The following is a 24003-nucleotide window of genomic DNA, read 5'->3' as shown; positions in this document are numbered from 1 at the left end:
TAGGATAGGATAGAGGATATAATAGGATAGAGGATAGGATAGGATAGATGATAAGATAGGATAGAGGATAGCATAGGATAGAGGATAGGATAGAATAGAGGATAGGATAGGATAACAGATAGGTTGGGATAGAGGATAGGATAGGATAGGATACAGGATAGGATAGGATAGGGGATAGGATAGGATAGAGGATAGGATAGGAAAGAGGATAGGATAGGATAGAGGGTAGGATAGGATAGAGGATAGGATAGAGGATAGGATAGGATAGAGGATAGGATAGGATAGAGGATAGATAGGATAGAGGATAGGATTGGATAGAGGATAGGATAGGATAGAGTATCGGATATAGGATAGGATAGGATAGAGGATAGGATAGGATAGAGGATAGCATAGGATAGAGGATAGGATAGAATAGAGGATAGGATAGGATAACAGATAGGTTGGGATAGAGGATAGGATAGGATAGGATACAGGATAGGATAGGATAGGGGATAGGATAGGATAGAGGATAGGATAGGATAGAGGAAAGGATAGGGTAGAGGATAGGATAGGTAATTGGATAGGATAGAGGATAGGATAAGGTAGAGGATAGTATAGGATTGAGGATACGATAGGATAGAGGATAGGATAGGATAAAGGATAGGATAGGATAGAGGATAGGATAGGATAGAGGATAGGATAGGATAAAGGATAGGATTGGATAGAGGATCGGATAGAGGATAGGATAGGATAGAGGATAGGATAGGATAGAGGATAGTATAGGATAGAGGATAGGATAGAATAGAGGATAGGATAGGATACAGTATAGGATAGGATAGAGGATAGGATAGGATAGGATAGAGGATAGGATAGGATAGGATAGAGGATAGGATAGAGGATAGGATAGGATAGAGGATAGGATAGGATAGAGGAGAGGATAGGATAGAGGATAGGATAGGATAGAGGATAAGATAGAGGATAATATAGGATAGAGGATAGGAGAGGATAGAGGATGGGATAGGATAGAGGATAGGATATGATAGAGGATAGGATAGGAAAGAGGGTAGGATAGGATAGAGGATACAGTATAGGATAGGATAGAGGATAGGATAGGATAGAGGATAGGATAGGATAGAGGATAGGATAGGATAGGATAGAGGATAGGATAGGATAGAGGATAGGATAGAGGATAGGATAGAGGATAGGATAGGATAGAGGATAGGACAGGAAAGAGGATAGGATAGGATACGATAGAGGATAGGATAGATGATAGGATAGGATAGAGGATCTGATAGAGGATACGATCGGATAGAGGATAGGATAGGATAGAGGATCGGATAGGTAATTGGATAGGATAGGGGAGAGGATAAGGTAGAGGCTAGTATAGGATAGAGGATCTGATAGAGGATAGGATAGGATGGAGGATAGGATAGGATAGAGGATAGTATAGGATAGAGGATAGGATATAATAGAGGATAGGATAGGATAAAGGATAGGATAGGATAGAGGATAGGATAGGATAGAGGATAGGATAGGATAGAGGATAGGATAGAGGATAGGATAGGTAATTGGATAGGATAGAGTATACGATAAGGTAGAGGATAGGATAGGATAGAGGATATAATAGGATAGAGGATAGAATAGGATAGAGGATATTATAGTATAGAGGATAGGATAGAGGATCGGATAGAGGATAGGATAGGATAGAGGAAAGGATAGGATAGAGGATACGATAGGTAATTGTATAGGATAGAGGATAGGATAAGGTAGAGGATAGTATAGGATAGATGATAGGATAGGATAGAGGATAGGATATGATAAAGGATAGGATAGGATAGAGGATAGGATAGGATAGAGGTTAGGATAGGATAGAGGATAGGATAGGATAGAGGATAGGATAGAGGATAGGATAGGTAATTGGATAGGATAGAGTATAGGATAAGGAGAGGATAGGATAGGATAGAGGATATAATAGGATAGAGGATAGGATAGGATAGATGATAGGATAGGATAGAGGATAGCATAGGATAGAGGATAGGATAGAATAGAGGATAGGATAGGATAACAGATAGGTTGGGATAGAGGATAGGATAGGATAGGATACAGGATAGGATAGGATAGGGGATAGGATAGGATAGAGGATAGGATAGGAAAGAGGATAGGATAGGATAGAGGGTAGGATAGGATAGAGGATAGGATACAGGATAGGATAGGATAGAGGATAGGATAGGATAGAGGATAGATAGGATAGAGGATAGGATTGGATAGAGGATAGGATAGGATAGAGGATCGGATATAGGATAGGATAGGATAGAGGATAGGATAGGATAGAGGATAGCATAGGATAGAGGATAGGATAGAATAGAGGATAGGATAGGATAACAGATAGGTTGGGATAGAGGATAGGATAGGATAGGATACAGGATAGGATAGGATAGGGGATAGGATAGGATAGAGGATAGGATAGGATAGAGGAAAGGATAGGGTAGAGGATAGGATAGGTAATTGGATAGGATAGAGGATAGGATAAGGTAGAGGATAGTATAGGATTGAGGATAGGATAGGATAGAGGATAGGATAGGATAAAGGATAGGATATGATAGAGGATAGGATAGGATAGAGGATAGGATAGGATAAAGGATAGGATTGGATGGAGGATCGGATAGAGGATAGGATAGGATAGAGGATAGGATAGGATAGAGGATAGTATAGGATAGAGGATAGGATAGAATAGAGGATAGGATAGGATACAGTATAGGATAGGATAGAGGATAGGATAGGATAGGATAGAGGATAGGATAGGATAGGATAGAGGATAGGATAGAGGATAGGATAGGATAGAGGATCGGATAGGTAATTGGATAGGATAGGGGAGAGGATAAGGTAGAGGCTAGTATAGGATAGAGGATCTGATAGAGGATAGGATAGGATGGAGGATAGGATAGGATAGAGGATAGTATAGGATAGAGGATAGGATATAATAGAGGATAGGATAGGATAAAGGATAGGATAGGATAGAGGATAGGATAGGATAGAGGATTGGATAGGATAGAGGATAGGATAGAGGATAGGATAGGTAATTGGATAGGATAGAGTATACGATAAGGTAGAGGATAGGATAGGATAGAGGATATAATAGGATAGAGGATAGAATAGGATAGAGGATATTATAGTATAGAGGATAGGATAGAGGATCGGATAGAGGATAGGATAGGATAGAGGAAAGGATAGGATAGAGGATAGGATAGGTAATTGTATAGGATAGAGGATAGGATAAGGTAGAGGATAGTATAGGATAGAGGATAGGATAGGATAGAGGATAGGATATGATAAAGGATAGGATAGGATAGAGGATAGGATAGGATAGAGGTTAGGATAGGATAGAGGATAGGATAGGATACAGGATAGGATAGAGGATAGGATAGGTAATTGGATAGGATAGAGTATAGGATAAGGTAGAGGATAGGATAGGATAGAGGATATAATAGGATAGAGGATAGGATAGGATAGATGATAGGATAGGATAGAGGATAGCATAGGATAGAGGATAGGATAGAATAGAGGATAGGATAGGATAACAGATAGGTTGGGATAGAGGATAGGATAGGATAGGATACAGGATAGGATAGGATAGGGGATAGGATAGGATAGAGGATAGGATAGGAAAGAGGATAGGATAGGATAGAGGGTAGGATAGGATAGAGGATAGGATAGAGGATAGGATAGGATAGAGGATAGGATAGGATAGAGGATAGATAGGATAGAGGATAGGATTGGATAGAGGATAGGATAGGATAGAGGATCGGATATAGGATAGGATAGGATAGAGGATAGGATAGGATAGAGGATAGCATAGGATAGAGGATAGGATAGAATAGAGGATAGGATAGGATAACAGATAGGTTGGGATAGAGGATAGGATAGGATAGGATACAGGATAGGATAGGATAGGGGATAGAATAGGATAGAGGATAGGATAGGATAGAGGAAAGGATAGGGTAGAGGATAGGATAGGTAATTGGATAGGATAGAGGATAGGATAAGGTAGAGGATAGTATAGGATTGAGGATAGGATAGGATAGAGGATAGGATAGGATAAAGGATAGGATAGGATAGAGGATAGGATAGGATAGAGGATAGGATAGGATAAAGGATAGGATTGGATAGAGGATCGGATAGAGGATAGGATAGGATAGAGGATAGGATAGGATAGAGGATAGTATAGGATAGAGGATAGGATAGAATAGAGGATAGGATAGGATACAGTATAGGATAGGATAGAGGATAGGATAGGATAGGATAGAGGATAGGATAGGATAGGATAGAGGATAGGATAGAGGATAGGATAGGATAGAGGATAGGATAGGATAGAGGAGAGGATAGGATAGAGGATAGGATAGGATAGAGGATAGGATAGAGGATAGGATAGGATAGAGGATAGGATAGGATAGAGGAGAGGATAGGATAGAGGATAGGATAGGATAGAGGATAAGATAGAGGATAATATAGGATAGAGGATAGGATAGGATAGAGGATGGGATAGGATAGAGGATAGGATATGATAGAGGATAGGATAGGAAAGAGGGTAGGATAGTATAGAGGATACAGTATAGGATAGGATAGAGGATAGGATAGGATAGAGGATAGGATAGGATAGAGGATAGGATAGGATAGAGGATAGGATAGGATAGGATAGAGGATAGGATAGGATAGAGGATAGGATAGGATAAAGGATAGGATAGGATAGAGGATAGGATAGGATAGAGGATAGGATAGGATAGAGGATAGGATAGAGGATCGGATAGAGGATAGGATAGGATAGAGGAAAGGATAGGATAGAGGATAGGATAGGTAATTGGATAGGATAGAGGATAGGATAAGGTAGAGGATAGTATAGGATAGAGGATAGGATAGGATAGAGGATAGGATAGGATAAAGGATAGGATAGGATAGAGGATAGGATAGGATAGAGGATCGGACAGAGGATAGGATAGGATAGAGGATAGAGTAGGATAGAGGATAGGATAGGATAAAGGATAGGATTGGATAGAGGATAGGATAGGATAAAGGATAGGATTGGATAGAGCATCGGATAGAGGATAGGATGGGATAGAGGATAGGATAGGATAGAGGATAGTATAGGATAGAGGATAGGATAGAATAGAGGATAGGATAGGATACAGGATAGGATAGGATGGAGGATAGGATAGGATAGGGTAGAGGATAGGATAGGATAGAGGATAGGATAGGATAGAGGATAGGATAGGATAGAGGAGAGGATAGGATAGAGGATAGGATAGAGGATAGGATAGGATAGAGGATAGGATAGGATAGAGGGGAGGATAGGATAGAGGATAGGATAGAGGATAGGATAGAGGATAGGATAGAGGATAGGATAGGATAGATGATATTATAGGATAGAGGATAGGATATGATAGAGTAAAAGATATTATAGAGGATAGGATAGGATAGAGGATCGGATAGAGGATAGGATAGGATAGAGGATAGGACAGGAAAGAGGATAGGATAGGATACGATAGAGGACAGGATAGATGATAGGATAGGATAGAGGATAGGATAGGATAGAGGATAGGATAGGATAGGATAGAGGATAGTATAGGATAGAGGATAGGATAGAATAGAGGATAGGATAGGATACAGGATAGGATAGGATAGAGGATAGGATAGGATAGAGGATAGGATAGGATAGAGGATAGGATAGGATAGAGGAGAGGATAGGATAGAGGATAGGATAGAGGATAGGATAGGATAGATGATATTATAGGATAGAGGATACGATATGATAGAGTAAAAGATATTATAGAGGATAGGATAGGATAGAGGATCGGATAGAGGATAGGATATTATAGAGGATAGGACAGGAAAGAGGATAGGATAGGATACGATAGAGGACAGGATAGATGATAGGATAGGATAGAGGATAGGATAGGATAGAGGATAGGATAGGATAGGATAGAGGATAGGATAGGATAGAGGATAGGATAGAGGATCGGATAGAGGATAGGATAGGATAGAGGAAAGGATAGGATAGAGGATAGGATAGGTAATTGGATAGGATAGAGGATAGGATAAGGTAGAGGATAGTATAGGATAGAGGATAGGATAGGATAGAGGATAGGATAGGATAAAGGATAGGATAGGATAGAGGATAGGATAGGATAGAGGATCGGACAGAGGATAGGATAGGATAGAGGATAGAGTAGGATAGAGGATAGGATAGGATAAAGGATAGGATTGGATAGAGGATCGGATAGAGGATAGGATGGGATAGAGGATAGGATAGGATAGAGGATAGTATAGGATAGAGGATAGGATAGAATAGAGGATAGGATAGGATACAGAATAGGATAGGATAGAGGATAGGATAGGATAGGGTAGAGGATAGGATAGGATAGGATAGAGGATAGGATAGAGGATAGGATAGGATAGAGGATAGGATAGGATAGAGGATAGGATAGGATAGAGGAGAGGATAGGATAGAGGATAGGATAGAGGATAGGATAGGATAGAGGATAGGATAGGATAGAGGAGAGGATAGGATAAAGGATAGGATAGAGGATAGGATAGAGGATAGGATAGGATAGATGATATTATAGGATAGAGGATAGGATATGATAGAGTAAAAGATATTATAGAGGATAGGATAGGATAGAGGATCGGATAGAGGATAGGATAGGATAGAGGATCGGACAGAGGATAGGATAGGATAGAGGATAGAGTAGGATAGAGGATATGATGGGATAGAGGATAGGATAGGATAGAGGATAGTATAGGATAGAGGATAGTATAGGATAGAGGATAGGATAGAATAGAGGATAGGATAGGATAACGGATAGGATAGGATAGAGGATAGGATAGGATAGGATAGAGGATAGGATAGGATAGAGGATAGGATAGAGGATCGGATAGAGGATAGGATAGGATAGAGGATAGGATAGGTAATTGGATAGGATAGAGGATAGGATAAGGTAGAGGATAGTATAGGATAGAGGATAGGATAGGATAGAGGATAGGATAGGATAAAGGATAGGATAGGATAGAGGATAGGATAGGATAGAGGATCGGACAGAGGATAGGATAGGATAGAGGATAGAGTAGGATAGAGGATAGGATAGGATAAAGGATAGGATTGGATAGAGGATAGGATAGGATAAAGGATAGGATTGGATAGAGCATCGGATAGAGGATAGGATGGGATAGAGGATAGGATAGGATAGAGGATAGTATAGGATAGAGGATAGGATAGAATAGAGGATAGGATAGGATACAGGATAGGATAGGATGGAGGATAGGATAGGATAGGGTAGAGGATAGGATAGGATAGAGGATAGGATAGGATAGAGGATAGGATAGGATAGAGGAGAGGATAGGATAGAGGATAGGATAGAGGATAGGATAGGATAGAGGATAGGATAGGATAGAGGGGAGGATAGGATAGAGGATAGGATAGAGGATAGGATAGAGGATAGGATAGAGGATAGGATAGGATAGATGATATTATAGGATAGAGGATAGGATATGATAGAGTAAAAGATATTATAGAGGATAGGATAGGATAGAGGATCGGATAGAGGATAGGATAGGATAGAGGATAGGACAGGAAAGAGGATAGGATAGGATACGATAGAGGACAGGATAGATGATAGGATAGGATAGAGGATAGGATAGGATAGAGGATAGGATAGGATAGGATAGAGGATAGTATAGGATAGAGGATAGGATAGAATAGAGGATAGGATAGGATACAGGATAGGATAGGATAGAGGATAGGATAGGATAGAGGATAGGATAGGATAGAGGATAGGATAGGATAGAGGAGAGGATAGGATAGAGGATAGGATAGAGGATAGGATAGGATAGATGATATTATAGGATAGAGGATACGATATGATAGAGTAAAAGATATTATAGAGGATAGGATAGGATAGAGGATCGGATAGAGGATAGGATAGGATAGAGGATAGGACAGGAAAGAGGATAGGATAGGATACGATAGAGGACAGGATAGATGATAGGATAGGATAGAGGATAGGATAGGATAGAGGATAGGATAGGATAGGATAGAGGATAGGATAGGATAGAGGATAGGATAGAGGATCGGATAGAGGATAGGATAGGATAGAGGAAAGGATAGGATAGAGGATAGGATAGGTAATTGGATAGGATAGAGGATAGGATAAGGTAGAGGATAGTATAGGATAGAGGATAGGATAGGATAGAGGATAGGATAGGATAAAGGATAGGATAGGATAGAGGATAGGATAGGATAGAGGATCGGACAGAGGATAGGATAGGATAGAGGATAGAGTAGGATAGAGGATAGGATAGGATAAAGGATAGGATTGGATAGAGGATCGGATAGAGGATAGGATGGGATAGAGGATAGGATAGGATAGAGGATAGTATAGGATAGAGGATAGGATAGAATAGAGGATAGGATAGGATACAGAATAGGATAGGATAGAGGATAGGATAGGATAGGGTAGAGGATAGGATAGGATAGGATAGAGGATAGGATAGAGGATAGGATAGGATAGAGGATAGGATAGGATAGAGGATAGGATAGGATAGAGGAGAGGATAGGATAGAGGATAGGATAGAGGATAGGATAGGATAGAGGATAGGATAGGATAGAGGAGAGGATAGGATAAAGGATAGGATAGAGGATAGGATAGAGGATAGGATAGGATAGATGATATTATAGGATAGAGGATAGGATATGATAGAGTAAAAGATATTATAGAGGATAGGATAGGATAGAGGATCGGATAGAGGATAGGATAGGATAGAGGATCGGACAGAGGATAGGATAGGATAGAGGATAGAGTAGGATAGAGGATATGATGGGATAGAGGATAGGATAGGATAGAGGATAGTATAGGATAGAGGATAGTATAGGATAGAGGATAGGATAGAATAGAGGATAGGATAGGATAACGGATAGGATAGGATAGAGGATAGGATAGGATAGGATAGAGGATAGGATAGGATAGAGGATAGGATAGAGGATCGGATAGAGGATAGGATAGGATAGAGGAAAGGATAGGATAGAGGATAGGATAGGTAATTGGATAGGATAGAGGATAGGATAAGGTAGAGGATAGTATAGGATAGAGGATAGGATAGGATAGAGGATAGGATAGGATAAAGGATAGGATAGGATAGAGGATAGGATAGGATAGAGGATCGGACAGAGGATAGGATAGGATAGAGGATAGAGTAGGATAGAGGATAGGATAGGATAAAGGATAGGATTGGATAGAGCATCGGATAGAGGATAGGATGGGATAGAGGATAGGATAGGGTAGAGGATAGTATAGGATAGAGGATAGGATAGAATAGAGGATAGGATAGGATACAGGATAGGATAGGATAGAGGATAGGATAGGATAGGGTAGAGGATAGGATAGGATAGGATAGAGGATAGGATAGAGGATAGGATAGGATAGAGGATAGGATAGGACAGAGGATAGGATAGGATAGAGAAGAGGATAGGATAGAGGATAGGATAGAGGATAGGATAGGATAGATGATATTATAGGATAGAGGATAGGATATGATAGAGAAAAAAAAATTATAGAGGATAGGATAGGATAGAGGATCGGATAGAGGATAGGATAGGATAGAGGATGGTATAGAGGATAGGATAGAGGATAGGATAGGATAGAGGATAGGATAGGATAGAGGATAGGATAGAGGATAGGATAGGTAATTGGACAGGATAGAGTATACGATAAGGTAGAGGATAGGATAGGATAACGGATAGGATAGGATAGAGGATAGGATAGGATAGGATAGAGGATAGGATAGGATAGAGGATAGGATAGAGGATCGGATAGAGGATAGGATAGGATAGAGGAAAGGATAGGATAGAGGATAGGATAGGTAATTGGATAGGATAGAGGATAGGATAAGGTAGAGGATAGTATAGGATAGAGGATAGGATAGGATAGAGGATAGGATAGGATAAAGGATAGGATAGGATAGAGGATAGGATAGGATAGACGATCGGACAGAGGATAGGATAGGATACAGGATAGGATAGGATAGAGGATAGGATAGGATAGGGTAGAGGATAGGATAGGATAGGATAGGATAGAGGATAGGATAGAGGATAGGATAGGATAGAGGATAGGATAGGATAGAGGATAGGATAGGATAGGGTAGAGGATAGGATAGGATAGGATAGGATAGAGGATAGGATAGAGGATAGGATAGGATAGAGGATAGGATAGGATAGAGGATAGGATAGGATAGAGGAGAGGATAGGATAGAGGATAGGATAGAGGATAGGATAGAGGATAGGATAGGATAGATGATATTATAGTATAGAGGATAGGATATGATAGAGTAAAAGATATTATAGAGGATAGGATAGGATAGAGGATCGGATAGAGGATAGGATAGGATAGAGGATGGTATAGAGGATAGGATAGAGGATAGGATAGGATAGAGGATAGGACAGGAAAGAGGATAGGATAGGATACGATAGAGGATAGGATAGATGATAGGATAGGATAGAGGATCTGATAGAGGATACGATCGGATAGAGTATAGGATAAGGTAGAGGATAGGATAGGATAGAGGATATAATAGGATAGAGGATAGGATAGGATAGATGATAGGATAGGATAGAGGATAGAGTAGGATAGAGGATAGGATAGGATAAAGGATAGGATTGGATAGAGGATCGGATAGAGGATAGAATAGGATAGAGGATACGATAGGATAGAGGATAGTATAGGATAGAGGATAGGATAGAATAGAGGATAGGATAGGATAAAGGATAGGATAGGATAGAGGATAGGATAGGATAGAGGATAGGATAGAGGATAGGATAGATGATAGGATAGGATAGAGAATAGGATAGGATAGAGGATAGGAAAGGATAGAGGATAGGATGGGATAGAGGATAGGATATGATAGAGGATAGGATAGGATAGAGGATAGGATAGGATAGAGGATAGGAGAGGATAGAGGATGGGATAGAGGATAGGATAGGATTGAGGATAGGATAGGTAATTGGATAGGATAGAGTATAGGATAAGGTAGAGGATAGTATAGGATAGAGTATAGGATAGGATAGGATAAAGGATAGGATAGGATAGAGGATAGGATAGGATAGAGGATCGGACAGAGGATAGGATAGGATAGAGGATAGTATAGGATAGAGGATAGGATCGAATAGAAGAAAGGATAGGATACAGGATAGGATAGGATAGAGGATAGGATAGGATAGGATAGAGGATAGGAAAGGATAGGATAGAGGATAGGATAGAGGATAGGATAGAGGATAGGATAGGAGAGAGGAGAGGATAGGATAGAGGATAGGTTAGGATAGATGATATTATAGGATAGAGGATAGGATATGATAGAGTAAACGATATTATAGAGGATACGATCGGATAGAGGATAGGATAGGATAGAGGATCTGATAGAGGATACGATCGGATAGAGGATAGGATAGGATAGAGGATCGGATAGGTAATTGGATAGGATAGGGGAGAGGATAAGGTAGAGGCTAGTATAGGATAGAGGATCTGATAGAGGATAGGATAGGATGGAGGATAGGATAGGATACGATAGAGGATAGGATAGATGATAGGATAGGATAGAGGATCTGATAGAGGATACGATCGGATAGAGGATAGGATAGGATAGAGGATCGGATAGGTTATTGGATAGGATAGGGGAGAGGATAAGGTAGAGGCTAGTATAGGATAGAGGATCTGATAGATTATAGGATAGGATGGAGGATAGGATAGGATCGAGGATAGGATGGGTAATTGGATAGGATAGAGGATAGGATATGGTAGAGGGTAGTATAGGATAGAGGATAGGATAGAGGATCGGATAGGATAGGATAGAGGATAGGATAGAGGATACGATAGAGGATCGGATAGAGGATAGGATAGGATAGAGGAAAGGATAGGATAGAGGATAGGATAGGTAATTGGATAGGATAGAGGATAGGATAAGTTAGAGGATAGTATAGGATAGAGGATAGGATACGATAGAGGATAGGATAGGATAAAGGATAGGATAGGATAGAGGATAGGATAGGATAGAGGATAGAATAGCATAGATGATAGAATAGGATAGAGAATAGGATAGGATAGAGGATAGGATAGGATAGAGGATAGGATAGAGTATAGGATAAGGTAGAGGATTGGATAGGATAGGATAGAGGATAGGATAGGATAGAGGATAGGATAGAGGATCGGATAGAGGATAGGATAGGATAGAGGATAGGATAGAGGATCGGATAGAGGATAGGATAGGATAGATGATACTATAGGATAGAGGATAGGATATGATAGAGTAAACGATATTATAGAGGATAGGATAGGATAGAGGATCGGATAGAGGATAGGATAGGATAGAGGATGGTATAGAGGATAGGATAGAGGATAGGATAGGATAGAGGATAGGATAGGAAAGAGGATAGGATAGGATACGATAGAGGATAGGATAGATGATAGGATAGGATAGAGGATCTGATAGAGGATACGATCGGATAGAGGATAGGATAGGATAGAGGATCGGATAGGTTATTGGATAGGATAGGGGAGAGGATAAGGTAGAGGCTAGTATAGGATAGAGGATCTGATAGAGGATAGGATAGGATGGAGGATAGGATAGGATCGAGGATAGGATAGGTAATTGGATAGGATAGAGGATAGGATATGGTAGAGGATAGTATAGGATAGAGGATAGGATAGAGGATCGGATAGGATAGGATAGAGGATAGGATAGAGGATACGATAGAGGATCGGATAGAGGATAGGATAGGATAGAGGAAAGGATAGGATAGAGGATAGGATAGGTAATTGGATAGGATAGAGGATAGGATAAGTTAGAGGATAGTATAGGATAGAGGATAGGATAGGATAGAGGATAGGATAGGATAAAGGATAGGATAGGATAGAGGATAGGATAGGATAGAGGATAGAATAGGATAGATTATAGAATAGGATAGAGAATAGGATAGGATAGAGGATAGGATAGGATAGAGGATAGGATAGAGTATAGGATAAGGTAGAGGATAGGATAGGATAGGATAGAGGATAGGATAGGATAGGATAGAGGATAGGATAGAGGATCGGATAGAGGATAGGATAGGATAGAGGAAAGGATAGGATAGAGGATAGGATAGGTAATTGGATAGGATAGAGGATAGGATAAGGTAGAGGATAGTATAGGATAGAGGATAGGATAGGATAGAAGATAGGATAGGATAAAGGATAGGATAGGATAGAGGATAGGATAGGATAGAGGATAGGATAGGATAGAGGATCGGATAGAGGATAGGATAGGATAGAGGATCGGATAGAGGATAGGATAGGATAGAGGAGAGGATAGGATAGAGTATAGAGTAGGATAGAGGATAGGATAGGATAAAGGATAGGATTGGATAGAGGGTCGGATAGAGGATAGAATAGGATAGAGGATAGGATAGGATAGAGGATAGTATAGGATAGAGGATAGGATAGAATAGAGGATAGGATAGGATAAAGGATAGGATAGGATAGAGGGTAGGATAGGATAGGATAGAGGATAGGATAGGATAGGATAGAGGATAGGATAGAATGGAGGATAGGATAGGATAAAGGATAGGATAGGATAGAGGATAGGATAGGATAGGATAGAGGATAGGATAGGATAGGATAGGATAGGATAGGATAGGATAGAGGATAGGATAGGATAGGATAGAGGATAGGATAGAGGATAGGATAGGATAGAGGATAGGATAGGATAGAGGATCGGATAGAGGATAGGATAGGATAGAGGATAGGATAGGATAGACCATAGGATATGATAGAGGATAGGATAGGATAGAGGATCGGATAGAGGATAGGATAGGATAGAGGATCGGATAGAGGATAGGATAGGATAGAGGATAGGATAGGATAGAGGATAGAGTAGGATAGAGGATAGGATAGGATAAAGGATAGGTTTGGATAGAGGATCGGATAGAGGATAGAATAGGATAGAGGATAGGATAGGATAGAGGGTAGTATAGGATAGAGGATAGGATAGAATAGAGGATAGGATAGGATAAAGGATAGGATAGGATAGAGGATAGGATAGGATAGGATAGAGGATAGGATAGGATAGGATAGAGGATAGGATAGGATAGGATAGGATAAAGGATAGGATAGGATAGAGGATAGAGTAGGATAGAGGATAGGATAGGATAAAGGATAGGATTGGATAGAGGATCGGATGGAGGATAGGATGGGATAGAGGATAGGATAGGATAGAGGATAGTATAGGATAGAGGATAGGATAGAATAGAGGATAGGATAGGATACAGGATAGGATAGGATAGAGGATAGGATAGGATAGGGTAGAGGATAGGATAGGATAGGATAGAGGATAGGATAGAGGATAGGATAGGATAGAGGATAGGATAGGATAGAGGATAGGATAGGATAGAGGATAGGATAGGATAGAGGAGAGGATAGGATAGAGGATAGGATAGCGGATAGTATAGAGGATAGGATAGGATAGATGATATTATAGGATAGAGGATAGGATATGATAGAGTAAAAGATATTATAGAGGATAGGATAGGATAGAGGATCGGATAGAGGATAGGATAGGATAGAGGATGGTATAGAGGATAGGATAGAGGATAGGATAGGATAGAGGATAGGACAGGAAAGAGGATAGGATAGGATAGAGGATAGGATAGGATAGAGGATAGGATAGGATAGAGGATAGGATAGAGGATAGGATAGGTAATTGGACAGGATAGAGTATACGATAAGGTAGAGGATAGGATAGGATAGAGGATAGTATAGGATAGAGGATAGGATAGAATAGAGGATAGGATAGGATAACGGATAGGATAGGATAGAGGATAGGATAGGATAGGATAGAGGATAGGATAGGATAGAGGATAGGATAGAGGATCGGATAGAGGATAGGATAGGATAGAGGAAAGGATAGGATAGAGGATAGGATAGGTAATTGGATAGGATAGAGGATAGGATAAGGTAGAGGATAGTATAGGATAGAGGATAGGATAGGATAGAGGATAGGATAGGATAAAGGATAGGATAGGATAGAGGATAGGATAGGATAGAGGATCGGACAGAGGATAGGATAGGATAGAGGATAGAGTAGGATAGAGGATAGGATAGGATAAAGGATAGGATTGGATAGAGGATCGGATAGAGGATAGGATGGGATAGAGGATAGGATAGGATAGGATAGAGGATAGGATAGAGGATAGGATAGGATAGAGGATAGGATAGGATAGAGGAGAGGATAGGATAGAGGATAGGATAGGATAGAGGATAAGATAGAGGATAATATAGGATAGAGGATAGGATAGGATAGAGGATGGGATAGGATAGAGGATAGGATATGATAGAGGATAGGATAGGAAAGAGGGTAGGATAGGATAGAGGATACAGTATAGGATAGGATAGAGGATAGGATAGGATAGAGGAGAGGATAGGATAGAGGATAGGATAGGATAGAGGATAGGATAGGATAGGATAGAGGATAGGATAGGATAGAGGATAGGATAGGATAGAGGATCGGATATAGGATAGGATAGGATAGAGGATAGGATAGGATAGAGGATAGCATAGGATAGAGGATAGGATAGAATAGAGGATAGGATAGGATAACAGATAGGTTGGGATAGAGGATAGGATAGGATAGGATACAGGATAGGATAGGATAGGGGATAGGATAGGATAGAGGATAGGATAGGATAGAGGAAAGGATAGGGTAGAGGATAGGATAGGTAATTGGATAGGATAGAGGATAGGATAAGGTAGAGGATAGTATAGGATTGAGGATAGGATAGGATAGAGGATAGGATAGGATAAAGGATAGGATAGGATAGAGGATAGGATAGGATAGAGGATAGGATAGGATAAAGGATAGGATTGGATAGAGGATCGGATAGAGGATAGGATAGGATAGAGGATAGGATAGGATAGAGGATAGTATAGGATAGAGGATAGGATAGAATAGAGGATAGGATAGGATACAGTATAGGATAGGATAGAGGATAGGATAGGATAGGATAGAGGATAGGATAGGATAGGATAGAGGATAGGATAGAGGATAGGATAGGATAGAGGATCGGATAGGTAATTGGATAGGATAGGGGAGAGGATAAGGTAGAGGCTAGTATAGGATAGAGGATCTGATAGAGGATAGGATAGGATGGAGGATAGGATAGGATAGAGGATAGTATAGGATAGAGGATAGGATATAATAGAGGATAGGATAGGATAAAGGATAGGATAGGATAGAGGATAGGATAGGATAGAGGATAGGATAGGATAGAGGATAGGATAGAGGATAGGATAGGTAATTGGATAGGATAGAGTATACGATAAGGTAGAGGATAGGATAGGATAGAGGATATAATAGGATAGAGGATAGAATAGGATAGAGGATATTATAGTATAGAGGATAGGATAGAGGATCGGATAGAGGATAGGATAGGATAGAGGAAAGGATAGGATAGAGGATAGGATAGGTAATTGTATAGGATAGAGGATAGGATAAGGTAGAGGATAGTATAGGATAGAGGATAGGATAGGATAGAGGATAGGATATGATAAAGGATAGGATAGGATAGAGGATAGGATAGGATAGAGGTTAGGATAGGATAGAGGATAGGATAGGATAGAGGATAGGATAGAGGATAGGATAGGTAATTGGATAGGATAGAGTATAGGATAAGGTAGAGGATAGGATAGGATAGAGGATATAATAGGATAGAGGATAGGATAGGATAGATGATAGGATAGGATAGAGGATAGCATAGGGTAGAGGATAGGATAGAATAGAGGATAGGATAGGATAACAGATAGGTTGGGATAGAGGATAGGATAGGATAGGATACAGGATAGGATAGGATAGGGGATAGGATAGGATAGAGGATAGGATAGGAAAGAGGATAGGATAGGATAGAGGGTAGGATAGGATAGAGGATAGGATAGAGGATAGGATAGGATAGAGGATAGGATAGGATAGAGGATAGATAGGATAGAGGATAGGATTGGATAGAGGATAGGATAGGATAGAGGATCGGATATAGGATAGGATAGGATAGAGGATAGGATAGGATAGAGGATAGCATAGGATAGAGGATAGGATAGAATAGAGGATAGGATAGGATAACAGATAGGTTGGGATAGAGGATAGGATAGGATAGGATACAGGATAGGATAGGGTAGGGGATAGGATAGGATAGAGGATAGGATAGGATAGAGGAAAGGATAGGGTAGAGGATAGGATAGGTAATTGGATAGGATAGAGGATAGGATAAGGTAGAGGATAGTATAGGATTGAGGATAGGATAGGATAGAGGATAGGATAAAGGATAGGATAGGATAGAGGATAGGATAGGATAGAGGATATGATAGGATAAAGGATAGGATTGGATAGAGGATCGGATAGAGGATAGGATAGGATAGAGGATAGGATAGGATAGAGGATAGTATAGGATAGAGGATAGGATAGAATAGAGGATAGGATAGGATACAGGATAGGATAGGATAGAGGATAGGATAGGATAGGGTAGAGGATAGGATAGGATAGGATAGAGGATAGGATAGAGGATAGGATAGGATAGAGGATAGGATAGGATAGAGGAGAGGATAGGATAGAGGATAGGATAGAGGATAGGATAGAGGATAGGATAGGATAGATGATATTATAGGATAGAGGATAGGATATGATAGAGTAAAAGATATTATAGAGGATAGGATAGGATAGAGGATCGGATAGAGGATAGGATAGGATAGAGGATGGTATAGAGGATAGGATAGAGGATAGGATAGGATAGAGGATAGGACAGGAAAGAGGATAGTATAGGATAGAGGATAGGATAGAATAGAGGATAGGATAGGATAACGGATAGGATAGGATAGAGGATAGGATAGGATAGGATAGAGGATAGGATAGGATAGAGGATAGGATAGAGGATCGGATAGAGGATAGGATAGGATAGAGGAAAGGATAGGATAGAGGATAGGATAGGTAATTGGATAGGATAGAGGATAGGATAAGGTAGAGGATAGTATAGGATAGAGGATAGGATAGGATAGAGGATAGGATAGGATAAAGGATAGGATAGGATAGAGGATAGGATAGGATAGAGGATCGGACAGAGGATAGGATAGGATAGAGGATAGAGTAGGATAGAGGATAGGATAGGATAAAGGATAGGATTGGATAGAGCATCGGATAGAGGATAGGATGGGATAGAGGATAGGATAGGATAGAGGATAGTATAGGATAGAGGATAGGATAGAATAGAGGATAGGATAGGATACAGGATAGGATAGGATGGAGGATAGGATAGGATAGGGTAGAGGATAGGATAGGATAGAGGATAGGATAGGATAGATTATAGGATAGGATAGAGGAGAGGATAGGATAGAGGATAGGATAGAGGATAGGATAGGATAGAGGATAGGATAGGATAGAGGAGAGGATAGGATAGAGGATAGGATAGAGGATAGGATAGAGGATAGGATAGGATAGATGATATTATAGGATAGAGGATAGGATATGATAGAGTAAAAGATATTATAGAGGATAGGATAGGATAGAGGATCGGATAGAGGATAGGATAGGATAGAGGATCGGACAGAGGATAGGATAGGATAGAGGATATTATAGGATAGAGGATACGATATGATAGAGTAAAAGATATTATAGAGGATAGGATAGGATAGAGGATCGGATAGAGGATAGGATAGGATAGAGGATAGGACAGGAAAGAGGATAGGATAGGATACGATAGAGGACAGGATAGATGATAGGATAGGATAGAGGATAGGATAGGATAGAGGATAGGATAGGATAGGATAGAGGATAGTATAGGATAGAGGATAGGATAGAATAGAGGATAGGATAGGATACAGGATAGGATAGGATAGAGGATAGGATAGGATAGAGAATAGGATAGGATAGAGGATAGGATAGGATAGAGGAGAGGATAGGATAGAGGATAGGATAGAGGATAGGATAGAGGATAGGATAGAGGATAGGATAGAGGATAGGATAGGATAGATGATATTATAGGATAGAGGATACGATATGATAGAGTAAAAGATATTATAGAGGATAGGATAGGATAGAGGATCGGATAGAGGATAGGATAGGATAGAGGATAGGACAGGAAAGAGGATAGGATAGGATACGATAGAGGACAGGATAGATGATAGGATAGGATAGAGGATAGGATAGGATAGAGGATAGGATAGGATAGGATAGAGGATAGGATAGGATAGAGGATAGGATAGAGGATCGGATAGAGGATAGGATAGGATAGAGGAAAGGATAGGATAGAGGATAGGATAGGTAATTGGATAGGATAGAGGATAGGATAAGGTAGAGGATAGTATAGGATAGAGGATAGGATAGGATAGAGGATAGGATAGGATAAAGGATAGGATAGGATAGAGGATAGGATAGGATAGAGGATCGGACAGAGGATAGGATAGGATAGAGGATAGAGTAGGATAGAGGATAGGATAGGATAAAGGATAGGATTGGATAGAGGATCGGATAGAGGATAGGATGGGATAGAGGATAGGATAGGATAGAGGATAGTATAGGATAGAGGATAGGATAGAATAGAGGATAGGATAGAATACAGGATAGGATAGGATAGAGGATAGGATAGGATAGGGTAGAGGATAGGATAGGATAGGATAGAGGATAGGATAGAGGATAGGATAGGATAGAGGATAGGATAGGATAGAGGATAGGATAGGATAGAGGAGAGGATAGGATAGAGGATAGGATAGAGGATAGGATAGGATAGAGGATAGGATAGCATAGAGGAGAGGATAGGATAGAAGATAGGATAGAGGATAGGATAGAGGATAGGATAGGATAGATGATATTATAGGATAGAGGATAGGATATGATAGAGTAAAAGATATTATAGAGGATAGGATAGGATAGAGGATCGGATAGAGGATAGGATAGGATAGAGGATCGGACAGAGGATAGGATAGGATAGAGGATAGAGTAGGATAGAGGGATAGGATGGGATAGAGGATAGGATAGGATAGAGGATAGTATAGGATAGAGGATAGTATAGGATAGAGGATAGGATAGAATAGAGGATATGATAGGATAACGGATAGGATAGGATAGAGGATAGGATAGGATAGGATAGAGGATAGGATAGGATAGAGGATAGGATAGAGGATCGGATAGAGGATAGGATAGGATAGAGGAAAGGATAGGATAGAGGATAGGATAGGTAATTGGATAGGATAGAGGATAGGATAAGGTAGAGGATAGTATAGGATAGAGGATAGGATAGGATAGAGGATAGGATAGGATAAAGGATAGGATAGGATAGAGGATAGGATAGGATAGAGGATCGGACAGAGGATAGGATAGGATAGAGGATAGAGTAGGATAGAGGATAGGATAGGATAAAGGATAGGATTGGATAGAGCATCGGATAGAGGATAGGATGGGATAGAGGATAGGATAGGATAGAGGATAGTATAGGATAGAGGATAGGATAGAATAGAGGATAGGATAGGATACAGGATAGGATAGGATAGAGGATAGGATAGGATAGGGTAGAGGATAGGAAAGGATAGGATAGAGGATAGGATAGGATAGAGGATAGTATAGGATAGAGGATAGGATAGGATAGAGGAGAGGATAGGATAGAGGATAGGATAGAGGATAGGATAGAGGATAGGATAGGATAGATGATATTATAGGATAGAGGATAGGATATGATAGAGTAAAAGATATTATAGAGGATAGGATAGGATAGAGGATCGGATAGAGGATAGGATAGGATAGAGGATGGTATAGAGGATAGGATAGAGGATAGGATAGGATAGAGGATAGGACAGGAAAGAGGATAGGATAGGATACGATAGAGGACAGGATAGATGATAGGATAGGATAGAGGATAGGATAGGATAGAGGATAGGATAGGATAGGATAGAGGATAGGATAGGATAGAGGATAGGATAGAGGATCGGATAGAGGATAGGATAGGATAGAGGAAAGGATAGGATAGAGGATAGGATAGGTAATTGGATAGGATAGAGGATAGGATAAGGTAGAGGATAGTATAGGATAGAGGATAGGATAGGATAGAGGATAGGATAGGATAAAGGATAGGATAGGATAGAGGATAGGATAGGATAGAGGATCGGACAGAGGATAGGATAGGATAGAGGATAGAGTAGGATAGAGGATAGGATAGGATAAAGGATAGGATTGGATAGAGGATCGGATAGAGGATAGGATGGGATAGAGGATAGGATAGGATAGAGGATAGTATAGGATAGAGGATAGGATAGAATAGAGGATAGGATAGAATACAGGATAGGATAGGATAGAGGATAGGATAGGATAGGGTAGAGGATAGGATAGGATAGGATAGAGGATAGGATAGAGGATAGGATAGGATAGAGGATAGGATAGGATAGAGGATAGGATAGGATAGAGGAGAGGATAGGATAGAGGATAGGATAGAGGATAGGATAGGATAGAGGATAGGATAGCATAGAGGAGAGGATAGGATAGAAGATAGGATAGAGGATAGGATAGAGGATAGGATAGGATAGATGATATTATAGGATAGAGGATAGGATATGATAGAGTAAAAGATATTATAGAGGATAGGATAGGATAGAGGATCGGATAGAGGATAGGATAGGATAGAGGATCGGACAGAGGATAGGATAGGATAGAGGATAGAGTAGGATAGAGGGATAGGATGGGATAGAGGATAGGATAGGATAGAGGATAGTATAGGATAGAGGATAGTATAGGATAGAGGATAGGATAGAATAGAGGATATGATAGGATAACGGATAGGATAGGATAGAGGATAGGATAGGATAGGATAGAGGATAGGATAGGATAGAGGATAGGATAGAGGATCGGATAGAGGATAGGATAGGATAGAGGAAAGGATAGGATAGAGGATAGGATAGGTAATTGGATAGGATAGAGGATAGGATAAGGTAGAGGATAGTATAGGATAGAGGATAGGATAGGATAGAGGATAGGATAGGATAAAGGATAGGATAGGATAGAGGATAGGATAGGATAGAGGATCGGACAGAGGATAGGATAGGATAGAGGATAGAGTAGGATAGAGGATAGGATAGGATAAAGGATAGGATTGGATAGAGCATCGGATAGAGGATAGGATGGGATAGAGGATAGGATAGGATAGAGGATAGTATAGGATAGAGGATAGGATAGAATAGAGGATAGGATAGGATACAGGATAGGATAGGATAGAGGATAGGATAGGATAGGGTAGAGGATAGGAAAGGATAGGATAGAGGATAGGATAGAGGATAGGATAGGATAGAGGATAGGATAGGATAGAGGATAGGATAGGATAGAGGATAGTATAGGATAGAGGATAGGATAGGATAGAGGAGAGGATAGGATAGAGGATAGGATAGAGGATAGGATAGAGGATAGGATAGGATAGATGATATTATAGGATAGAGGATAGGATATGATAGAGTAAAAGATATTATAGAGGATAGGATAGGATAGAGGATCGGATAGAGGATAGGATAGGATAGAGGATGGTATAGAGGATAGGATAGAGGATAGGATAGGATAGAGGATAGGACAGGAAAGAGGATAGGATAGGATACGATAGAGGATAGGATAGATGATAGGATAGGATAGAGGATAGGATAGGATAGAGGATAGGATAGGATAGGATAGAGGATAGGATAGGATAGAGGATAGGATAGGATAGAGGATAGGATAGAGGATCGGATAGAGGATAGGATAGGATAGAGGAAAGGATAGGATAGAGGATAGGATAGGTAATTGGATAGGATAGAGGATAGGATATGGTAGAGGATAGTATAGGATAGAGGATAGGATAGGATAGAGGATAGGATAGGATAAAGAATAGGATAGGATAGAGGATAGGATAGGATAGAGGATCGGACAGAGGATAGGATAGGATAGAGGATAGAGTAGGATAGAGGATAGGATAGGATAAAGGATAGGATTGGATAGAGGATCGGATAGAGGATAGGATGGGATAGAGGATAGGATAGGAAAGAGGATAGTATAGGATAGAGGATAGGATAGAATAGAGGATAGGATAGGATACAGGATAGGATAGGATAGAGGATAGGATAGGATAGGGTAGAGGATAGGATAGGATAGGATAGAGGATAGGATAGAGGATAGGATAGGATAGAGGATAGGATAGGATAGAGGATAGGATAGGATAGAGGATAGGATAGGATAGAGGAGAGGATAGGATAGAGGATAGGATAGAGGATAGGATAGGATAGATGATATTATAGGATAGAGGATAGTATAGGATAGAGGATAGGATAGAATAGAGGATATGATAGGATAACGGATAGGATAGGATAGAGGATAGGATAGGATAGGATAGAGGATAGGATAGGATAGAGGATAGGATAGAGGATCGGATAGAGGATAGGATAGGATAGAGGAAAGGATAGGATAGAGGATAGGATAGGTAATTGGATAGGATAGAGGATAGGATAAGGTAGAGGATAGTATAGGATAGAGGATAGGATAGGATAGAGGATAGGATAGGATAAAGGATAGGATAGGATAGAGGATAGGATAGGATAGAGGATCGGACAGAGGATAGGATAGGATAGAGGATAGAGTAGGATAGAGGATAGGATAGGATAAAGGATAGGATTGGATAGAGCATCGGATAGAGGATAGGATGGGATAGAGGATAGGATAGGATAGAGGATAGTATAGGATAGAGGATAGGATAGAATAGAGGATAGGATAGGATACAGGATAGGATAGGATAGAGGATAGGATAGGATAGGGTAGGGGATAGGAAAGGATAGGATAGAGGATAGGATAGAGGATAGGATAGGATAGAGGATAGGATAGGATAGAGGATAGGATAGGATAGAGGATAGTATAGGATAGAGGATAGGATAGGATAGAGGAGAGGATAGGATAGAGGATAGGATAGAGGATAGGATA

This window comes from Halictus rubicundus, unplaced genomic scaffold, assembly GCF_050948215.1.
Source record: "Halictus rubicundus isolate RS-2024b unplaced genomic scaffold, iyHalRubi1_principal scaffold0034, whole genome shotgun sequence".
NCBI lineage: Eukaryota > Metazoa > Arthropoda > Insecta > Hymenoptera > Halictidae > Halictus > Halictus rubicundus.
This window is presented reverse-complemented; position numbering follows the sequence as displayed.